We start from the raw sequence: 21,820 nt of genomic DNA on the forward strand, positions 1-21,820 counted from the left end.
ATTAGCAGTAGGTGTAAGCAGTATTGTTTTCCTTGAATTGATTGGTTCAGGTTAATCAGACGGCTAGTGATGTCATTGAGGATAGGTGCATATAGGTTTTACTCATCTTTACCTAGTATTGCGTACACATTGTGTAATTATCAGTCAAATCAACTTGGAATATAATATTAACCCTTAAACCGCTTTATACTTGGGGGGTGGGGGGGGGTTGTGTTAATGCACCCCTGGATGCCAAATACTTTTTTACTGCACTTTTTAAGTAAACTTCACAATTCACAAAGAAAATGTGAAATTTTAATGGAACACATTTTTTTTTCATGCAAAGAGCATCACAATTACTGCAGCACTGATCATTTCACACACTACCAATGAACTGTAAAAACTTAAAAAAAAACTACTGCAACAATCAATTATTATATGTACAAGGTGCAGCTGACGTCATTGATGAAATTCAGTAAATCACCAAGCCAACTGCGCTTGAACTGGCTGCACGCAAGCACACAGAGGTGTGCGCTGATTTTTGCAGGCTAGTCTAGTGCTGTGGCTGAATCCCAGAGACAGTGTTGCTGCAGTGCTGCCGGAGCCGGTTGTGGTCGTGAGCTGGTTGCTCAATGAATATATGGCACTGACCAGCGCGCTGGCAATTTGCTTTGTGAAGCGTCTATAGCTGATTGCGGCGTTCAATGAATGTATGTCGCCGAATATACTCGGCCCCTACGTACTGGCAAATTGCACTGAGACACAACTATAGCCGGTTGCAGCATTCAGTGAATAAATGTTGCTGAATATACTCGGCTCCACTGTGCTGGCAAATTGCTCTGAGTAACAACTTTAGCCGGTTGTGGAGTTCAATGAATGTATGTCGCTGAATGTATGTTGCCGCATATACTCGGCTTCAGTGTGCTTCCAAAATGCACTGGAAACTGACTTTAGCTGGCTGCGGCATTCAACAAATGTACTTTGCCGAATATACTCGGCTCCAGCGTGCTGGCAAATTGCATTGGGAACCGACTATAGCCGGTTCCGGCAATTTAAGGGTTAAGCATAGTTTTTCTTAATGAGAGTAATTTCTTTGACTTCTGTCTTGTCAAAAATCTTTTAGTTTCTGAAAGTTGATTGAAATTGTCTTAATTTTCCTTTAGGATAACTATCAAAGGAATACTGTGTTTACTTATCACTCCCTATTATAATAAAAATAAATCTTGGGAAGACAGACGAGGCATGATTTTCTCAGAGAGACACTTTCATGTCCCGCGAGAGAAGACTTTGTGCCAAGAGATTTAACCATGCTCGGGGCTGGAAATAAAAGACAAAAAGTAGATGACAAAGTAGAACGTCGTAAAGAATTCAGAAACCTTGGTGCGATACACATGCAGAGCAGGGTACAGATAATGGAAGTACGAAAATTCAAAAGTCTCAAATAATAGTAAAGATCACATTAGCGCAAACAAACGGAAATTATTACTCTGTGAAATAACGAAACAATGAAAAAAGATTGAATATATTTTTTGGATTGAAACTTTAAGTCGAGAGAAACTTTAAGTAAGAGAGAAACTTTAAGTAAGAGAGAAAATTTCAAGACCTGCGAGACAAGACTTTATGCAAAGAGATTTGGAAAAGTCCTGCCCACATCTAAAACATTTACAACCACGCACATAGTTCAATCATTTCTTATTTGTGTGAATGCTATTGTCAGACAGAGTTTGTGTAGAGAGATAGAAATGATATTCACTCACAGGCAGTTATACGTTGCATTTTCACGATGTAATTCCAAACAAGTCAAGTCCAGTTGGGGAGCATGCACTGGTGCAGTGCGTTGCCGCACCCACTACATGTCGAAACAGCTCGGGATCCCGGTTGTCAACCCCCCAGGCAGACACGCGGTCCAGTCCTACCCTCCGGAAATGACCCTCTGTCTGCGGCAGCCAGGTTTTACGTGGGCAACCCCTTGGCCTGGTCCAGCCACTTGGGTCCCCAACAATGAGGATCTTATGAGCCGAATCACCCTCGGGGAAACGCGCCACATGGCCGTAGTGCCGTAAGTGACGCTCGCTCACAATGCAGGTAATGTGCCGCATTCGAGACTCCATCAGCAACCGCTCATTTGACACAAAGTCAAACCAACAATACCCAAGGATTTTCCAGAGAGACACAGTACCAAAGGATTCCAGTCTTCGTCTCAGGTCACTGGACATTGTCCATGTCTCACAACCATATATTAAGACAGGAAGCACCCAGGACTCTAAAGACCGGGAGCTCCACACACCACACCCCTTTCCAGCGACCTCATGCCCCCCCCCAACCCGCTCTCCCAATCCTTCTACTGACTTCGCAGGAAGTGTCACCAGAGACATGACTGTCACTGCCAAGGTAAGTAAACCTCTCAACAAGTTCAACACTCTCTCCGCAAACAGACACACTGCTGATGGCTGTGCCCAAGAGGTCATTAAATGCCTGGATCTTGTTTTTTATCCAGGATACTCACAAGCCCAGACAGTCAGACTCCCCACTCAGTCTCTCGAGTGCCCCGATCAGAGCCTCCATTGACTCCGCAAAGATCACAGCATCATCGTTAAAGTCAAGATCCATGAATCTTTCTTCACCAACAGATGCCCCACAGCCACTGAACCCCACAACCTTGCCCAACACCCAGTCCATACAAGCATTGAACAGAGTAGGAGAAAGAACACACCCCTGACGAACCCCAGAATCAACTAAGAAAAACGCATAGGTCCTGCTTCCACTCTGCACAACACTCACAGTACCAGTGTACAGGCCAGCCATGATATCCAGCAACCTCAAGGGGATCCTGCGAACCCTCAGGATGTCCCACAGGGCAACTCGATCAGCTGAGTCGAACGCTTTGCGAAAATTGACAAAGGCTGCAAAGAAACTCTGCCGATATTCACGTTTGCGCTCTATGAGAACCCTTAGTGCCAGGATGCAGTTGATGGTAGACTTCTGAAGCGTAAAACAATACTGTTCCAGTTGTTGGTAGGTAAGCAAGTGATCATGGATCCTATTGAGGACAACCCTAGCAAGGATCGACAGCAGTGTTATCTCCCTGTAGTTGCTACAATCCAGGCGAGATCACCCTTGCCTTTCCAGATAAGGACGACAAGTCCCGTTTTCAAGTCAGTTGGGATGATGCCAGTCTCCCAAATGGAAGCAAAGATTGCTTGCAATGCCAGGAGGATAGCCTTACCACCAGCCTGGAGAAGTTCACCCCAGATACCACAGATCCCTGCAGCCTTTCCCCTCCTCAGCTGGTTCACCACATGTACAATCTCAGTGAGATTGGGCGGTTCACAGTTAATTGGATGATCAGCCTCAAGAACCGTGGACCCAGAGATATCCAACGTCCTAGCCGGAGGATCAGCTTTGAACAACTGCTCAAAGTAGCCGGCCCACGGGTCACAACTGCAGTGTCATCTGTAAGGACCGTTCCATCAGCTGCCCTCACTGCGACTCTCCGAGGAACAGATCCAGATGTGCGTAATGCTTTGATTCCTCTGTAAGTAGGACGTGGGTCGCTAGACCACAGATGGTAATGGTAATTCCGAACACGGAATCAAAATTCAATGCGATATTGACAAAAAGGTAAAAGTGAAAAGAGATCAAATATACGGACATAAGTGATATGAAAAATATGTAGATATTGTTTGGCTTTAAACTTTAAGTCGGAGACGTGTATATCGTCTAATTCGTGTTGCCATCAGGGAAAAGTAGTGTTTCTTCCCAATAAAGAGGCCTATCCACGAGAAAGTTTTGTTGTTTGGTGAATGTGAAATCCACATACATGATCGGCAGAGACACAAAGTTGCTGGTGCATAACACAGGCAAGGGGGTTGGTGAGCGAAGCTAGCAGGAGGCAATGCCCCCTATCCATCCATTTTCCAACCCACTGAATCTGAACACAGGATCACGGGGGTCTGCTGGAGCCAATCCCAGCCAACACAGGGCGCAAGGCAGGAACCAATCCTGGGCAGGGTGCCAACCCACTGCAGGACACACACAAACACACCCACACACCAACCACACACTACGGCCAATTTAGAATCGCCAATCCACCTAACTGGCATGCCTTTGGACTGTAGGAGGAAACCCACGCAGACACGGGGAGAACATGCATGCTCCATGCAGGGATGATCCGGGAAGCGAACCCGGGTCTCCTAACTGCAAGGCAGCAGTGCTACCACTGCGCAACCGTGATGCCCCGCAATGCTTCTAAATATCAGGCTGATCGTGCATTTTAGGAAATGTACACACTTTTCTTAAATTATAAGCAGAATGTTTTCTATCTTTTTACAGTAATGTTTGGTTTAAAAATATTTTTGTGTTTAATATAGGGCCATCTGTAAAGGGGTTGTTTTGTTCATTTTAAAAAGGCAATAATACTGTGCTTTCCTGCATGGTTTTAAAATTAAACAAAAAAATGAAATTGAATTTCTTAATATTCAGTACAGTGTTTTCTTGAAGTTACATCCTGATCATTCCAAAAAAGCACATTCATTAAGGCAAAAATGAACAAGTTATTTTTCATTAGTTAGATAAATGACATTTGATGGAGGTCAGTCCTTCTTTAACATTTCTCCTTACACCATTCTTTTTTGAAGTTTTGTTAAGGTAGAAGGAAACATGAAAAAAGTGTCATGATTGAAGTATAAAAGAAATATTTGATTAATAACTCAATCAAAGACACTGTTGATGTGAAAGTTAAGGCTATGCAGTGGCTTTTGTAGCTTGTCTATAAAAAAAAAATTTGTGACACGACGTGATTTTCAGAAGAGAGGCAGAGAGACACTTCAGAGAGGCAGAGACACTTTCACTTCCTGCAACACGGTCAAGTCATGTCATACCGACATCCATTGGAAGCACGTTCCTGTGAGACGGTGACCTAGGCAAGGAACGTAATAATCGGCCCGGAACAAGTGGAATTGAAAACCTTGCAGGTCCAAACGGGATCAGGAATAAAAGACATAGAGTAAAAGATACAGTAGAACTTCATACAGACGTTCAAAAACATTGGCGCCATACACGTGCAGAGCAGGTTACAGATTATGCAGTGAAATTCGAAAGGCTCAAAAAAAAACTCTGGAGCGATACGCATGCAGAGCTAGTTCAAAAATATGACAGTACTCAAATTCAGATCACATTCGCGCAAACAAACGGAAATTATTACTAGGTGAGATAACGGAACAGCAAAAAGAGATTGAATATATGGACATAGGTTATATGTCGGAAGTATGTAGATATTGTAAGGCTTTAGAGTTTAAGTTGGAGTCTTCTAGATCATCTAATTCGTGTTGCCATCAGGGAAAAGTACTATTGCTTCCCAATGAAGAGGCGTTTCCGCAAGAATTTAAAGATTTGTTGTTAGGTGAATGTGACATCCACAAACACTACAGGCAAAATATACACGTCTATAATAATCTTTTCGCGTTAGCATCATTCAGTGCACAAAACATTGATTTACACAATAATGGACCATACGCTATGAGAATCTGTGTTCCCGCAACAATTACAGCTAAGTTACAGCTACAAGTTTAACTTTGAAAAGAACATAATTTGGTCAGGTGTATCTTTATGATTATGGAGAAGCTGTGCAATATAGAATCGAAAGAGTTAAATGATCCAACGTAATAGACATTATACAGCCTATAATGGATATAAATCCGTATGTCCAAAGGTATCTCACTTTACATGAAATTTATCAGCAAAACACAAAGAAATTTTCTTAGATTTCTATATGAATCAGAAAGGTCACAGTCACATTTATAATAAACCCACATGTGATGAATTATCAGCGATAATTTCGAAAGACGGAGATATCAAACACAGAGTAGATATTCGTGTATATCCAAAGGCGCAAAGCATGAATCATCATTTATGTTAAATACATCGCCACATGCCGACCTTTTACTCTTTCCTATGCTTTTCCTAGATGGCGAAATAGGATGGTCATACAATATGAATCAAATGCATTCAGAAAAACATTCAACATCCAATCAGTGTTTCAGGTTAAAATTAGCAATACATTCCCTTGTATTTAACCCACTTCTATCATCTCAACGTCTATCGCAGCATTATTGTTTTTATTAATGCGTATGTAAATGTTGCAGCTAATCGTCTCTTCTTTATTAAATTGAATCAAGCTAAACTTAGAACAGAACATATTCAAAGTGAAATTGATCACGCTTAAAATTCAAATATAAATAGTTCAGACAAATTCAAAATGGGTAAAGCAGTAATATTACCATCATCATATCAAGGTAGTCCAAGAGCATTGCAACAGTTATATCATGATGCAATGGCAATATCCAGAACTATCGGTCGGCCAGATTTATTTCTTACAATGACGTACAATCCACAATGGCTATGAAATCCACAGCTTCTTGAGAACAGTGCCAACACTGCAAAAAGAAGATCTTGATATTCCATTCGTATTAAACCGTTTAGTTTCCCGTGAGAGGCTTTTGCAATGACAATTAACAAATCGCAATGACAAACATTTGAAAAAGTCGGTTTACTTATAAGAGACATTGCATTTTCACACTGTAAGACCAAACAAGGAATCAAAATTCAATGCTATCTTGAAGAAAAGTTCATTCCAAATATTGTTTTACTGAAGTTTTAAAATAAAAAGTGAACTTAATGCATATGTAACAATTCCCATGGAAATACATATATATTGTCATGCTTGGGACACAGAATTGCACAGAAACACAGGGTTCTGCAAAACCGGAAAAGAAGACAAAGCAGTTTTCAAATCTATCCATAAAGCAGGGTGGTTCTTTCTGCCTCTAGTAAGATCAGAAAGAGGAGCAGCCCTATTTGCAAAGTCAGGGATGAATGTTCTATAATAACCGGCAAGACACAGAAAAGCACAAACTTCGTTTCTGGACGTGGGTAAGCAAGCATCCCTTCCAGTTTTTTAAGTTGTGGCCGGAGTAAACCCCTTCCCATTGAATAACCCAGATAATGAGTCTCAGACATACCCAACTTATGCTTCAGCCAGCCTGTCTCAAGCTTTCAAGGACAGCCTGAAGATGTTCTAAATGCGTTTGCCAATCATTGCTGAAAATCACAACATCATCGAGGTATGCCCTGGAATATTCGGAATGAGGACGCACGATCTGATCCATCATACGCTGGAAAGTTAGAGGCGCAACATGAAGACCAAATGGGAGTCTTCTAAATTCATAAAGTCCATCAGGAGTCGTCACAAATGCTGTTTTCTCACAACTGCCTGCCTCAAGGGGCACCTGCCAGTAACCTTTCGTGAGATCTAGCATGGAGGTATAGGTCGCCTGACTCAGTTTTTCCAACAGCTTGTCAACATGGGGCATTGGATAAGTATCAGATTTAGAGACCTTATTCAATCGCCTGAAATCAATACAGAAGCTAACAGAACCATCTTGTTTTGGGACTAATATGACCAGACTGCACCAGTCACTTTTACTTTCACGAATTACACCTAATGCCAGCATCTTTTCGACTTCCTCATGCACAATATTCCGTCACGCTTCCAGGATCCAAAATGGGCGCATCTGCACCCTAACAGCCGGTTCAGTAGTGATTTTATGTTCTGCAAAGTTAGTCACGCCTGGCAAGTCTGAAAAAATATCACTGTTCTGTTCAATCTAACTTAACAACTCTTGTCTTTTGCGAGTCAGTCAAATTGTCAACAATGGCAACATCGGTCTGAGAGACGACAACCAAGGAAGCGTAAACCCCCTGCGGGTCATGCCACTCCAAGAGATTAACATTTAAAATCTGGTATGGTTTGTGCCGGCCCGGTATTCTAACCTTGTAAGTCACCGGCCCCATACGCTACTCAATAATGGCAGGGCCCTGCCATTTCGGTAGGAATTTGTGCGGATCAGATGGAATCAGAACCAGAACACGATCACCAGGCCTATAGCACCTATCGTATAGACGTTTCTGGGTTTCCTGCTCACGTCGCTGATGCTCCACAGTGATAGAAGAATGTTTAAAAAAGCCTATCGTGCAACGAAAATAACTGATCCACAAAGCTCAGCCTGTGAGCTTTTCTCCCGATTCCTGTCCATTCCTCACGTACAAAATCCAAGATGCCTCGCGGGCGCCTACCAAACAACAACTCGAAAGGACTCAAGCCAGTGGATGCCTGTGGCGATTCCCGAACCACAAACATAATAAAAGGCAGGAAAGAGTCCGAAGACATCAGGTCATCATGAGCAACTCACCTGATCATCTGTTTTAAAGTCTTGTTAAATCATTCAGTCAAACCATTCTTCTGTGGATGGTAAACAGTGGTACTTAATTTCTTAATAGCAAGGCTGATACACAATTGTTTCATCACGCAAGAAGTAAAATGTGTGCCCTGATCAATTAAAATTTCTCTAGGATGCCAACAGGAGTAAAAATCCCACGCAGAGCTTTGGCTACAGTGGAGGAATTGGCTTTTTTCAAAGCAGCCACTTCCGGATATCGCATTGCATAATCAACCAACACAAGCATATATTGATACCCATTTTTACTCTTAGGAAGAGGAACTACAATATCTAATCCCACCTGTTGAAAAGTGACTTCCAAAATTATAGGAGAAAGGGGAGTCAGAGGAGGTTTATAAGCAGAGATGATCTGATAATCAGGACATGAAGTGCAGAATCACTCAACATCTTTTCCCATATTCAGCCAATAAAATCGTTTTGATGAACAATCTCTAGTCTTATCAGCCCCCAGCCCACCCAAGATGTGAGAGTGCGCTAACTGCAAAAGAATGTTACTGTGTACTTCAGGTACAACCAATTGTTCAATAAATTCCCTCATTAAATGATCTGATATCACTCTGAAAAGACAGCCGTCTTTCTCAAGAAAGTGCAGGGTTTTCATATCCCCTGGAAGCACTCTCTTGATAATAAGAGTCACTAGCGGAGCAAGCCTGTTTAAATGCATAATCTAATGAGCTATCAGCATACTGCAAGGGCACAAAATTGTCTGCTCATTAGTACTTGGTTTGTGTTCTGAGGCATTTGCAAGTTGAGAAGCTGTAGATGGGCCAGCCAGCCGCTCTAGGAAGTTAGAGGCGTCACTCCCAGTATCACTGGAGAGATCAGGTTCAATTTCAAATCGGGGCTCGAGGCCTTGTCCAAGAGCCACCAGTTCCTCCCCTTCATTCATGATATTGGGCTCTAGGACCGGTGCCCCAAACTCGGCTAAGAGCCTAGGGAAAAGGGCGTTCCTCCTGCCGATCAGCAAGGGCCATGGGCAGGAATCCGAAATGCCAGTCCAAACTTTAAAGTTCCAACCCTTATATTTTAAAGGAAGCAGCACAGTCTCATAGTCCTTAACATCCCTATGTACACAGCGTATGTTCACAGTCTCAGTGCTACACAGGAACATACTGCTGAGGCAGTAAGCGCAGAGCACCTTGCTAGACCCAGATCATTCACATCGTCTTGAGAATCCATCTGTGCAACCACTCCTGGTATCACTCGTCACGCTTGGGTCACAGAATTGCACAGAAATACAGGAGATTGTAGAGACAGGAACTTTATTCAAACACTTCAAACAAAAATGTCACTTTCAAAAGTAAAACAAGCTCAGTATGCAGTTAGTTCTCATTTAAAAGAATAGTCAAACATCATAGGAGAGCACAACGGGAGTGGGACCCGTAACAGCACCAGAGGATGTCTGGGGTAGGAGAGAGAAACAAAACAATCAACCAAAAAGGACAGGTGCTGTTCAGGCTTTTAAGTATGAGTTCCACCTCGCTAGAAACATCACGCGATGGAGCAGCCGCAAGTAAGCCCAGCAAGTAAGGGAGCAATGTGAAGGTAGTCTTTCAGCGTTTTTAAGAGGATTTTGTTTTTTTTTTATTTTAAGGAGCTTCTGTGAATTCTAGGGGTGCATTCGGCCCCCATGCTCACAATAAATATATATATATAAAATACAGTGCATCTGGAAAGTATTCACAGCGCATCACTTTTTCCACATTTTGTTATGTTACAGCCTTATTCCAAAATGGATTAAATTAATTTTTTCCTCAGAATTCTACACACAACACCCCATACACCGGTTAAAAAAGTTTACTTGAGATATTTGCAAATTTATTAAAAATAAAAAAATTGAGAAATCACATGTGCATAAGTATTCACACCCTTTGCATGAAGCTCAAAATTGAACTCAGTTGCATCCTGTTTCTCCTGATCATCCTTGATGTTTCTGCAGCTTAATTGGAGCCCACCTGTAGTAAATTCAGTTGATTGGACATGATTTGGAAAAGCACACACCTGTCTATATAAGGTCCCACAGTTGAGAGTTCATGTCAGAGCACAAAGCAAGCATGAAGTCAAAGGAATTGTCTGTAGACCTCTGAGACAGGATTGTCTCGAGGCACAAATCTGGGGAAGGTTACAGAAAAATTTCTGCTGCTTTGAAGGTCCCAGTGAGCACAGTGGCCTCCATCAACCGTAAGTGGAAGAAGTTCAAAACCACCAGAACTCTTCCTAGAGCTGGCCGGCTATCTAAACTGAGCGATCGGGGGAGAAGAACCTTAGTCAGGGAGGTCACCAAGAACCCGATGGTCACTCTGTCAGAGCTTCAGAGGTCCTCTGTGGAGAGAGGAGAACCTTCCAGAAGGACAACCATCTCTGCAGCAATCCACCAATCAGGCCTGTATAGTAGAGTGGCCAGACAGAAGCCACTCCTTAGTTAAAGGCACATGGCAGCCCACCTGGAGTTTGCCGAAAGGCACCTGAAGGACTCTCAGACCATGAGAAACAAAATTCTCTGCTCTGATGAGACAAAGATTGAATTCTTTGGTGTGAATGCCAGGCGTCACGTTTGGAGGAAACCAGGCACCGCTCATCACCAGGCCAATACCATCCCTACAGTGAAGCATGGTGGTGACAGCATAATGCTGTGGGGATGTTTTTCAGCGGCAGGAACTGGGAGTCAGGATAAGGGGAAAGATGACTGCAGCAATGTACAGAGACATCCTGGATGAAAACCTGCTCCAGAGCGCTCTTGCCCTCAGACTCGGGCGACAGTTCATCTCTCAGCAGGACAACGACCCTAAGCACACAGCCAAGATATGAAAGGAGTGACTTCAGGACAACTCTGTGAATGTCCTTGAGTGGTCCAGCCAGAGCCCAGACTTGAATCCGATTGAACATCTCTGGAGAGATCTTAAAATGGCTGTGCACCGATGCTTCCAATCCAACCTGATGGAGCTTGAGAGGTGCTGCAAAGAGGAATGGGCAAAACTGGCCAAAGATAGGTGTGCCAAGCTTGTGGAATCATATTCAAAAAGACTTGAGGCTGTAATTGCTGCCAAATGTGCATTGACAAAGTATTGAGCAAAAGGCTGTGAATAATGTACATGTGATTTCTCAGTTTTTTTATTTTTTAATAAATTTGCAGAAATCTCAAGTAAACTTTTTTCACATTGTCATTATGGGGTGTTGTGTGTAGAATTCTGAGGAATAAAATGAATTTAATCCATTTTGGAATAAGGCTGTAACATAACAAAATCTGGAAAAAGTGATGCGCTGTGAATACTTTCCGGATGCACTGTATTTGTGTATGTATGTAATATATATTTATAATTTATTTTTATATATATATATATATATATACACACACAGATATTATAGAGAGCAATATAATAAACAGAGTATACAGTATGTACATAAATGTATACAGTCGGGTCCATAAGTATTTGGACAGTGACAAAATTTTCATCATTTTCCCTCTGTACGCCACCACAATGGATTTGAAATTAAGCAATCATCATGTGATTGAAGAGTAGACTTTCAGCTTAATTTAAGATAAAATATTGTATGAGCTTATTAGAAAAGACATACCTGTACATTTTTATACATGGTCCAACTGTTTCAAGGGCTCAAACGTATTTGGACAAACTAACATAACTATAAATATAATGATCACTTTGAATATTTGTTTGAAAATCCTTTACAGTCAATGACTGTCTGAAGTCTGGAACCCATGGCCATCTCCAAGTGCTGGGCTTCGTCCCTAGTGATACTTTGTCAGGCCTTTACTATAACTGTCTTTAGTTGCTGCTTGTTGGTTGGACTTTCTGCCATCAGTTTTGTCTTTAGCAAGTGAAATGTGTGTTCAGTTTGGTAGAGGACAATTGATTCACTTAGTTCTTGAAGCACATTCCACTTCTTTGCCTTGAAAAGCACTTGGTTTGCTTTCACAATATGTTTTGCCTCATTGTCCATCTGTACTGTGAAGTGTCATCCTGTCAGGTTTTCAGCATTTGACTAAATTTGAGTTAGCCCTGTATTCTGCAGAACTTGTCATTCTACTTCTGCCAGCAGTCATATCATAAATAGACACTAGTGACTGACTTCCATTTGGTAGTCTGGCATAACACTGCCCTCACTTGTTTCACAGATGATGTGATATTCACTGGATCATAAACCATTTCTTCTGTTCTCCATACTCCTTCTCTTTTAAACGTTCTGGTATATACAGGTCAGATCCTGTTATCGTGAATACTGAAGTAACGGAATTTTCAGAATAATTAATAATTTTTGTTGGCCAGGACAAACATTCATACAAGATAATGTTTTACGGATTTCATTTTAAGAAAATGTAAATTTCGGTATAGCAAACTTTTTTTGACCAAAATTGCCACTGAAGATGATAATGTGATGCAGAAAATATTTAATGCCATGCCTGTACTTTTGCTGAGTCTGGGGAACTCTTCAACAGGCTGTCTCTTTCTCGTTAGACCATCATACAGGCATAGCCAAATTCTGAGTCATTGCTCCAGTGAGTGTCCATGTAGGTAGTTGTGTGTTCGAGTTTCATGGTTTTCTTTGAAATGACTAAAAACAGTGAGAAATGGTGTGTTTTCTATTGGGGGAAAAAAATGTTACATCTAGTGTCTCATTTTAATTTTGTGTTCATACCCCTATTTCCATATTTAAAAGAAGGCTACATCTTGCGTCTCATTTTCAATTTTTTTTTTTCTTCAATTTAAGAAAAACTGTTTCTTTATACAGGTATTGTTGAGCTTAATTCACAGAGTTTCACGAGAGACAGGAAGGTCAGTCCAGGTTTCCATTGAAAATACAGGTACTTTATTACTGTATAGAGGAGGCAGGTACATTCTCACAATTTCATTTAAAACAGAAGCTGTTAGTTCTCAAACATATGAGATAGGATCTTCAACACCGGGGCAATCATCCTGCTTTATCCCTCATCCTCAGATTTGAAGAACACCAGAATCGCCTCTGTGGCAGAGCAGGAGAGTGTGAGGAAGAGCGAGTAAAGCCTGGTGTTTGGTGTTCCAAATATTTTGCAACAACTGCTTTACAGAGTAAGCCTGATCCTGCTGAGGACAACCAATTGATTTGTCCTTGATTTACTGTTTACCAGACGCAAGAGAGCAGCTATGGAGCTGTCCTTCCGCCTCTACCATTAGAGATGGCAAATTGCCGGCGACCCCGGTCACAATGTTATGTGTATTTTCCACATATTTGTTATAATGAAATTTCTGCTATAATGAAATATTTTTAAGGTCTCTTGAAATTTGTTACAACAGGTTTCCACATGTATTAGCTTCCTTTGTCCAAAGAAATTTGTTCCAGAACTGGATAACAACAAAATTTATTTATATAGCACATTTTCATACAAAAAATTTAGCTCAAAGTGCTTTACATAATGAAGAATAGAAAAATAGAAGACACAGTAAGAAAATAAAATAAGTCAGCATTAATTAACATAGAATAAGAGTAAGGCCCGATGGCCAGGGAGGACAGAAAAAACAAAACAAAACTCCAGACGGCTGGAGAAAAAATAAAATCTGCAGGGAATCCAGACCATGAGACCGCCCAGTCCCCTCTGGGCATTCTACCTCACATAAATGAAACAGTCCTCTTTGTATTTAGGGTTCTCACGGAAGGACTTGATGATGATGGTCATGTAGACTTCTGGCTTTTAGTCCATCAATGTTGGAGCATCATGATGCTTTGAGTAGGCTGCGCCACCACCACAAAGAAACTGGAAAAAGAAATGGAAGAGAGAGTAGGGGTTAGTACGGATTTTAGAGCCACCATGAATAGTTATTATAATGAATTGAACATACAGAGTATCAGGATTAAATTAAAGTGAAGTTATGAGAAGGCCATGTTAAAGTAATGTGTTTTCAGCAGTTTTTTTAAAGTGCTCCACTGGATTAGCCTGGCGAATTCCTATTGGCAGGCTATTCCAGATTTTAGGTGCATAGTAGCAGAAGGCTGCCTCACCACCTCTTTTAAGTTTTGCTTTTGAAATTCTAAGGAGACACTCATTTGAGGATCTAAGGTTACGATTTGGAATATAGGGCATCAGACATTCCGATGTATAAGATGGGGCGAGATTATTTAAGGCTTTATAAACCATAAGCAGAATTTTAAAGTAAATTCTGAAAGACACAGGTAACCAGTGTAGTGACATCAAAACTGGAGAGATGTGTTCGGATTTTCTTTTCCTAGTTAAGATTCTAGCAGCTGCATTCTGCACTTGTTGCAAACGATTTATGTCTTTTTTGTGTAGTCCTGAGAGGAGTGCGTTACAGTAATCTAGTCGACTGAAAACAAAAGCGTGAATTAATTTCTCAGCATCTTTCAATGATACAAGGGGTCTAACTTTTGCCATGTTTCTTAAGTGACAAAATGCTCTCCTAGTGGTCTGATGAATATGTGCTTTAAAATTCAGGTTACAGTCAACAGTTACCCCTATGTGTTTTTACTTCCGTCTGATAACCTCATTGAATCCATTATTGCCAATCACTAAAATTTCAGTTTTCTCTTTATTTAGCTTGAGAAAATTACTATTCATCCATTCAGAAATACAAGTAAGACATTGTGTTAGTGAATCGAGAGAGTCGGGGTCATCAGGTGCTATTGATAAGTACAGCTGGTGTCATCCGCATAGCTGTGGTAACTCACGTTGTGCCTCGAGATAATCTGACCTAACAGAAGCATATAGATTGAGAAGAGCAGAGGACCCAGGATAGAGCCTTGTGGAACACCATATATAATATCATGTGTCTTTGAGTTGTAATTACCACAACTAACAAAGAATTTTCTCCCTGCCAGGTAGGATTCAAACCAATTTAGGACCCTGCCAGAGAGGCCCACCCATTGACTAAGGCGATTTCTAAGAATATTGTGATCAATGGATAGGCTTTTAAAAATGTTTTCTAGCAAATTCTAATCTGTCCTTCCTGTGCTTAAGGTTTACCGGTGGTTTGCACCTTGTGGTAAACTCTCTGTCTTTACTTACAAGAACTGTTCTCTTGATTATTAAATTTTATAAATATTTTGGTTATATGTCCCAACATATAACATAATAAAAAATAACTATCAAAGCTATCAATGCACAAACTTAGAACAAGTAATAACTGCAACTAACACACATAAATATAACATCTACGGTACATTGAGGTAACATAGGCTTTTTTAATCACCACATGTGTGATTTGCAGTGCCTTTTTTGTAAACAAAAAGGTGGCAGTACACATACGTTGGGTTTGGATCAAGTTTGAGGTACTGTGAAAGTATGAAAAGCCCTAGAATCCTAGGGCCACATTTTGTTTATTTAAAAATTAAAAATTGAGAAATCATCAAGTGTAATAATAATAATTCTTTGTTTATATAGTGCTTTACTCAAAATACTTTATATCACAATGCAGCAGAGCTATCCTCCACCTGTGTAGGCGTATTTTATTGCAGAATATTGTGTTTGATAGTTTCAAATTACAAACATAGAATTTAGGATAATAGCGACCTTCACATTCTACAGAGAAATTATGTTTTCCTGCAAAGCAATGAGTGCTTAATTTACTTGAGTTTTAAAGAAAATTCCATACTTTTTGCATGTTTCCATCAAATGCATTGTTTCTAATTCATAACTTAACTTTGAGTTTTCAAAGGCTAATTGACGTCCTCATAACAGTAATGAATGCCCAGGATTGAAGCATGTGAACAGAGGGCCAAGCAATAGTATGAAGAGGGGTGCGGAGTCTGTGCTTGTCAGTAAGGCTCTAATTGGAGTAACATTTAGATTAATTTGCGAAAACCCACGTTCATACTCACTTGGTGAAACTGGAATATAACTAAGACTCCGCACACAATTGATTATAGAATCATTTAATATGTAGTCAATGCTACATCTAGCTGTCATGGCCGAGGTGCCGTCGCCAAAAAATAAATAACACCTATCCTTGGCCATTTTCGCCCATTCCTCTTTGCAGCACCTCTCAAGCTCCATCAGGTTGGATGGGTAGCATCGGTGCACAGCCATTTTAAGATCTCTCCAGAGATGTTCAATCGGATTCAAATCTGGGCTCTGGATGGGCCACTCAAGGACATTCACAGAGTTGTCCTGAAGTCACTCCTTTCATATCTTGGCTGTGTGCTTAGGGTCGTTGTCCTGCTGAAAGATGAACTGTCGCCCCAGTCTGAGGTCAAGAGCGCTCTGGAGCAGGTTGTCTCTGTACATTGCTGCAGTTATCTTTCCCTTTATACTGACTAGTCTCCCAGTTCCTGCCGCTGAAAAACATCCCCACAGCATGATGATAGTGGGGAATTATATTGCCTATGATTAAAATGGGTAAAAATGAATTTAGTGTTATGATTTTTTTTCTTCTTATTTATGGTATTTTGCAACTGTGTTGGCAAAGTACACTGTATGCACAATTATTAGGCAAGTTGTATTTTTGAGGGTTAATTTTAATATGGAACAAATACAGTGCTATCAGTCAATCCGAAATGTTAATAAACCTGAAACGTGAAAGTTTTACAAAGGAATATGAGTGTGAACATTCTCAGGGGAATACATATTTGTGCACAATTACTAGGCAACTATTAGTGTACTGAACTATCACGCAACTAAAGGAAAAACTAAAATTTTCCCATCTCAATTGTTTATTTTCATCTGTTAAAGTGAGAATAATAAACAACTCAAAATTTACAAATTAAACATTTCTGACATTTCAAAAAGAAAATTCAATGACCAATATAGGCACCTTTCCTTTCAATAACAGTCATAAGCCTTCCATTCATGTAGCCTGTCAGTTTCTTGATCTGTTGACGAACAACTTTTTGTGCAGCAGCAACCACAGCCTCCCAGACACTGTTCAGAGAGGTATACTGTTTTCCTTCCCCGTAATCTCCTGTTTAAGAAGGGCTTTAGGTCAGATGATCAAGGGCCCCATGTCATTATTATTTCATCTTTAATGCCTTTACTGGCAAGCCACTAAGTGGAGTACTTGGATGCATGCGATGTAGCATTGTCCTACATAAAAATGATGGTCTTTTTGAAAGATGCAGATTTTTTCCTGTACCACTGCTTGAAGTGTCTTCTAAAAACTGGCAGTAGGTTTGGGAGATTATTTTGAGTCCATCTTTAACCCGAAAGGTCCAACTAGCTATTCTTTAATTATACTGGTCTATACCAGTACCCATGCCTCCACCTTGCTGACATCTGAGTCGAAGTGGAACTCTGTGCCCGTTACTGATCCAGCCACGGTCCCATCCATCTGTTCCATCAAGAGTCACACTCATCAGTCCATAAAACCTTTGAAAAATCTGTGTTTAGATATTTCTTTGCCCAGTCTTGACATTTCAACTTATGTGTCTTGTTCAGAGGAGGTCGGGTTTCATCCTTCCTTAGTTTGACCATGTCTGAGCACTGAACACCTTGTACTTCTAAGCACTTCAGGTAAATTGCAGTTCTGTATTATGACAGCACTGGAGGATAATGGGTTCCTGGTAGCTTCACCTTTTGATTCTTCTCAAATCTTTGACAGTTAATTTGCGTGTTTTTTTTTTTCCAACACTTTTTTTGTGACCCTGTTTACTATTTGCAAAAAAAATTTGATGGTTATGTGATCATGCCCCAATATCAATTTCAAGAGTGCTGCGTCCCTCTGACTTTTTACAATTTTTGACGCATGGCCGAAGTCGCAGTGGGCATGCCAACTGGCTCCGTACCTGAAGGGAACGGCGCAGAGAGCCTACTATGATTTAACCGAGGAGCAGGCTGCTAATTATGACGCTCTAAAACTCGAGGTCTTCAAACGCTACGGCGTATCATCGGAACAGCAGGCAAGGGAATGGAGGGAGTGGCAGTTTGACCCTGAGAGGCCAATACGAACCCAGGGCTTTGAAGCTTGGGGAAAGGTTTGTCGATGGCTACGGCCAGACATTAATAACTCCCATAAGATGGCCGAGTTACTCGCATGTGAAACCTTTGTGCATGCCCTCCCAGAGCATATTGCCCAGCAGGTCCGAAAACATAGTTTTGAAGACATGGACACCCTGATCCAGATCGCAGAGCGTCATTGGGCGGCTTACAAATCGGGGCGATCAGAACAGTTCTCTCGCCGAACCCAACAGGCACGTGGGGCAGCTCCCGAGCCCTCCCGAACCTGCCGTCCGTAGAAGGGACAGACCAGCTAACCTACCCCGCTGTTACAAGTGTGGAGAGGTTGGACATCTGTCTCCTAACTGCCCCTGTGAGCCCATGGACTGTTCATTGGTGAAAGGAGAAAGGTATAGTGCCATCGTGAATAATCCTTTATCTTTACCTTATACAGGTGCAGTTATTATCAATGGCAGAAAGGTAAGGGCAATGTTTGATTCCGGGAGTAACATTTCTGTTGTTACTGCTCGTTTTGTTTTACCGCAATAGTGGACTAGACTAAAAACTAGTCTCAAATGTATTCATGGGGATATCCGGTATTATAAGACAGCCAGATGTGTGGTGACAGTGAATCAAAATATGACGAATATGAACATGGCTGTATTACTGGAACCCCCATTTCCAGTTATACTTGGAAGAGACTGGAATAAAATTGACAGCGGTAAAAACATAACTGTACCAGTGAGAAATTTAGGCTTAGTCATGGAAAATACTGTTCTGACTGCCTCTACACCATGTCCCCTAGTAGCACGGACTGATACAAGCACCCAGTACGAAGAAATCGATGTCCCATCGTCCTCTACGGGAGCCAATACAGCTAACGTGGAGGCAGATGCCCCGCCCCTTGAGGGCACATCAGGCCCAATTCAAACCTTAACTTCACAATTTAGATTAACTCCTTCTTCATTTAAAAGAGAACAATGGAACGATGATTCCTTAAAATTTGCTAGGAATCCTATAGTATCCACCGAGGGTTATACAACCCTAGATCCCATGCCACCGATGCCGTTCTTTGTACTAAAAAATGATTTATTATATAGAGTGGCAGAGCACGGGGGTGAAGTGCGAGCATCGTTGCTAATACCACGCACTTATCGGCGACAAGTGTGTGAATTGGCACATGCTCACCTTCTAGGAGCCCATTTAGCCTCTGATAAAACTTTAGAGAGAATAAAGCTCCGATTTTACTGGCCGGGAATAAATGAGGAGGTCCGACGATTTTGCGCTTCCTGTCCGGAGTGTCAACTTCGCCAGATTCCTAGAAGGACAAAAGCTCCTCTTGTTCCCCTTCCCCTTATTGATATCCCATTTGAAAGAGTCGGCATCGACCTCGTAGGACCATTAGAACCCTTGTTAAAAGGATTTAAATATATTTTGGTGTTAGTCGATTATGCCACTCGCTTCCCAGAAGCTGTCCCATTGCGTTCAGCTAATACAAAAAACATTGCACGGGAATTAGTAGGGATATTCGCTCGTGTTGGGATCCCCAAAGAGGTTTTAACAGACCAAGGGACTTCTTTCACTTCGGAGACGTTCAGGGAAATAGCCAGATTACTCCGAATAAAACATCTGAAAACGTCGGTCTATCATCCCCAAACTGATGGGCTGGTAAAACGCTTTAATCAAACGTTAAAACAGATGTTACGTAAGGTAGTTAACGAGGATGGAAGAAACTGGGATCAGTTACTTCCTCTCGTTTTGTTTGCTTACCGGGAAGTCCCGCAGACCTCTACAGGTTTCTCTCCTTTTGAGTTATTTTATGGAAGACAACCCAGAGGTCTTTTGGATATGTTAAAAGAAGGATGGGAAGAGGAGGTCCTCCCTACTTCAAATATTCTTGAATATATCGCGCAATTACGCGATTGGCTAGAGAAAATTAGACCTATTCTAAAAGACAATTTGGTTAAAGCACAAGCAGCGCAGTCTCGTGTTTATCCTGGGTGATCATGTCATGGTGCTTGTTCCAACCTCCGACTCAAAATTATTAGCACATTGGCAAGGCCCGTATGAAATAAAAGAGAGAAAAGGACTCGTGGACTATTTCGTGAAACAACCTAATCGTCGACCGAGTGAACGAGTTTACCACATTAATTTATTAAAGCCATGGAAAGACAGGGATCTTGATCCTGTCTCTGGACAACCTCGTTCTCTTTTCACGTCATGTGCCCATTTAAATTTTGGTCCCGAGTTAACATTTGAACAACGACAAGATCTCGAGGGCGCTATCTTGTCTGTCCCCAAAGTAGTGGATGAGACACCTGGACGTACTGCGTTGATTGTCCATGATATTATAACAGACCCTGGTGTGATTGTCAGAGAGAGACCTTACAGGCTCCCGGAGGCAAAGAAAGCAGAAGTTGAGTTGGAAGTTAGACGAATGCTGGACTTGGGGGTTATCGAAGAAAGCTATAGCCCTTGGTCTAGTCCAATTGTCTTAATTTCTAAACCTGATGGTTCGTGGAGGTTTTGTAATGACTTCCGCAAACTTAATCAGGTCTCTAAGTTCAATGCGTATCCCATGCCGCGAATAGATGATTTACTTGATCGGTTAGGGAACGCTCGATTTCTAACTACTCTTGACATGACTAAAGGGTATTGGCAAGTTCCCTTAACGGACTCCGCTAAAGAAAAAAACGCATTTAGTACACCCAGTGGACATTGGCAATACAGGGTCCTTCCTTTTGGTTTGCACGGGGCGCCGGCTACTTTTCAACGTCTGGTAGACACACTGCTACGGCCCCACAATTCCTATAGTGCTGCCTACTTGGATGATGTTGTCATCTGTTCTGGCACGTGGAAGGACCATGTAGGGCAGGTTAAAGCAGTGCTCTCCACACTAGCGTCAGCTGGGCTTCATATTAATCCTAAGAAATGTTTCTTTGGATTAAAAGAGGCCAGTAGGGGGGGCATTGTCAAACCACAATGTAATAAAATTGATGCCATCATGAATTGGCCCCGTCCGATGAATAAGCGGCAGGTTCAAGCATTTTTAGGGTTATCGCCGTTTTGTACCGCATTTCTCTGAAATTGCTTTGCCCTTATCTAATTTAACAAAGAAACGGGCACCTTTGAAAGTGGTATGGGACGATTTGGTCGATAAAGCATTCTGTGACCTGAAGTTGGCCCTAACATCAGCACCTGTGTTAAAATCTCCTGATTTTTCTATTCCTTTTATTCTCCAGACCGACGCATCGGCCACAGGATTGGGTGCCGTGCTGAGTCAGTGCGTCAATGGTGATGTACCTTAGCCGGAAATTGCTGGAACGAGAGACCAGGTATGCTGCGGTGGAGCGGGAAGCCTTGGCGATCAAGTGGGCTGTTACGGCTCTGAGATACTATCTGTTGGGACGTGAGTTTACTCTGGTGACGGATCATGCCGCTTTGCAGTGGATGTCCCTTCATCGTGAGTCAAACCCACGCATCACTAGGTGGTTTTTGGAGTTACAACCTTATCGTTTCAGTGTCATTTATCGTAGGGGTTCCTTGCAAGCCAACGCAGATGCTCTCTCTCGTGTCCACGACCTCGCGGTGCAGGTCGCTCGACCTGAGGGTTCTGGGCTGAGGTGGGGGGTCATGTCACACATGTGCGATTAGGAGGCAGTCAGAG

The 21,820-nt window shown here is 41.7% G+C and overlaps 1 protein-coding gene across 2 annotated transcripts in view; it reads left to right on the forward strand.

Annotated features, from left to right (window-relative positions):
• The window catches only part of LOC120543150 (transcription intermediary factor 1-beta-like), a 120,330-nt gene that overhangs the window by 73,090 nt on the left and 25,420 nt on the right, over window positions 1-21,820 (forward strand). The window lies entirely within an intron of this gene.

Source organism: Polypterus senegalus, chromosome 13 (assembly GCF_016835505.1).
Source record: "Polypterus senegalus isolate Bchr_013 chromosome 13, ASM1683550v1, whole genome shotgun sequence".
Lineage (NCBI taxonomy): Eukaryota > Metazoa > Chordata > Cladistia > Polypteriformes > Polypteridae > Polypterus > Polypterus senegalus.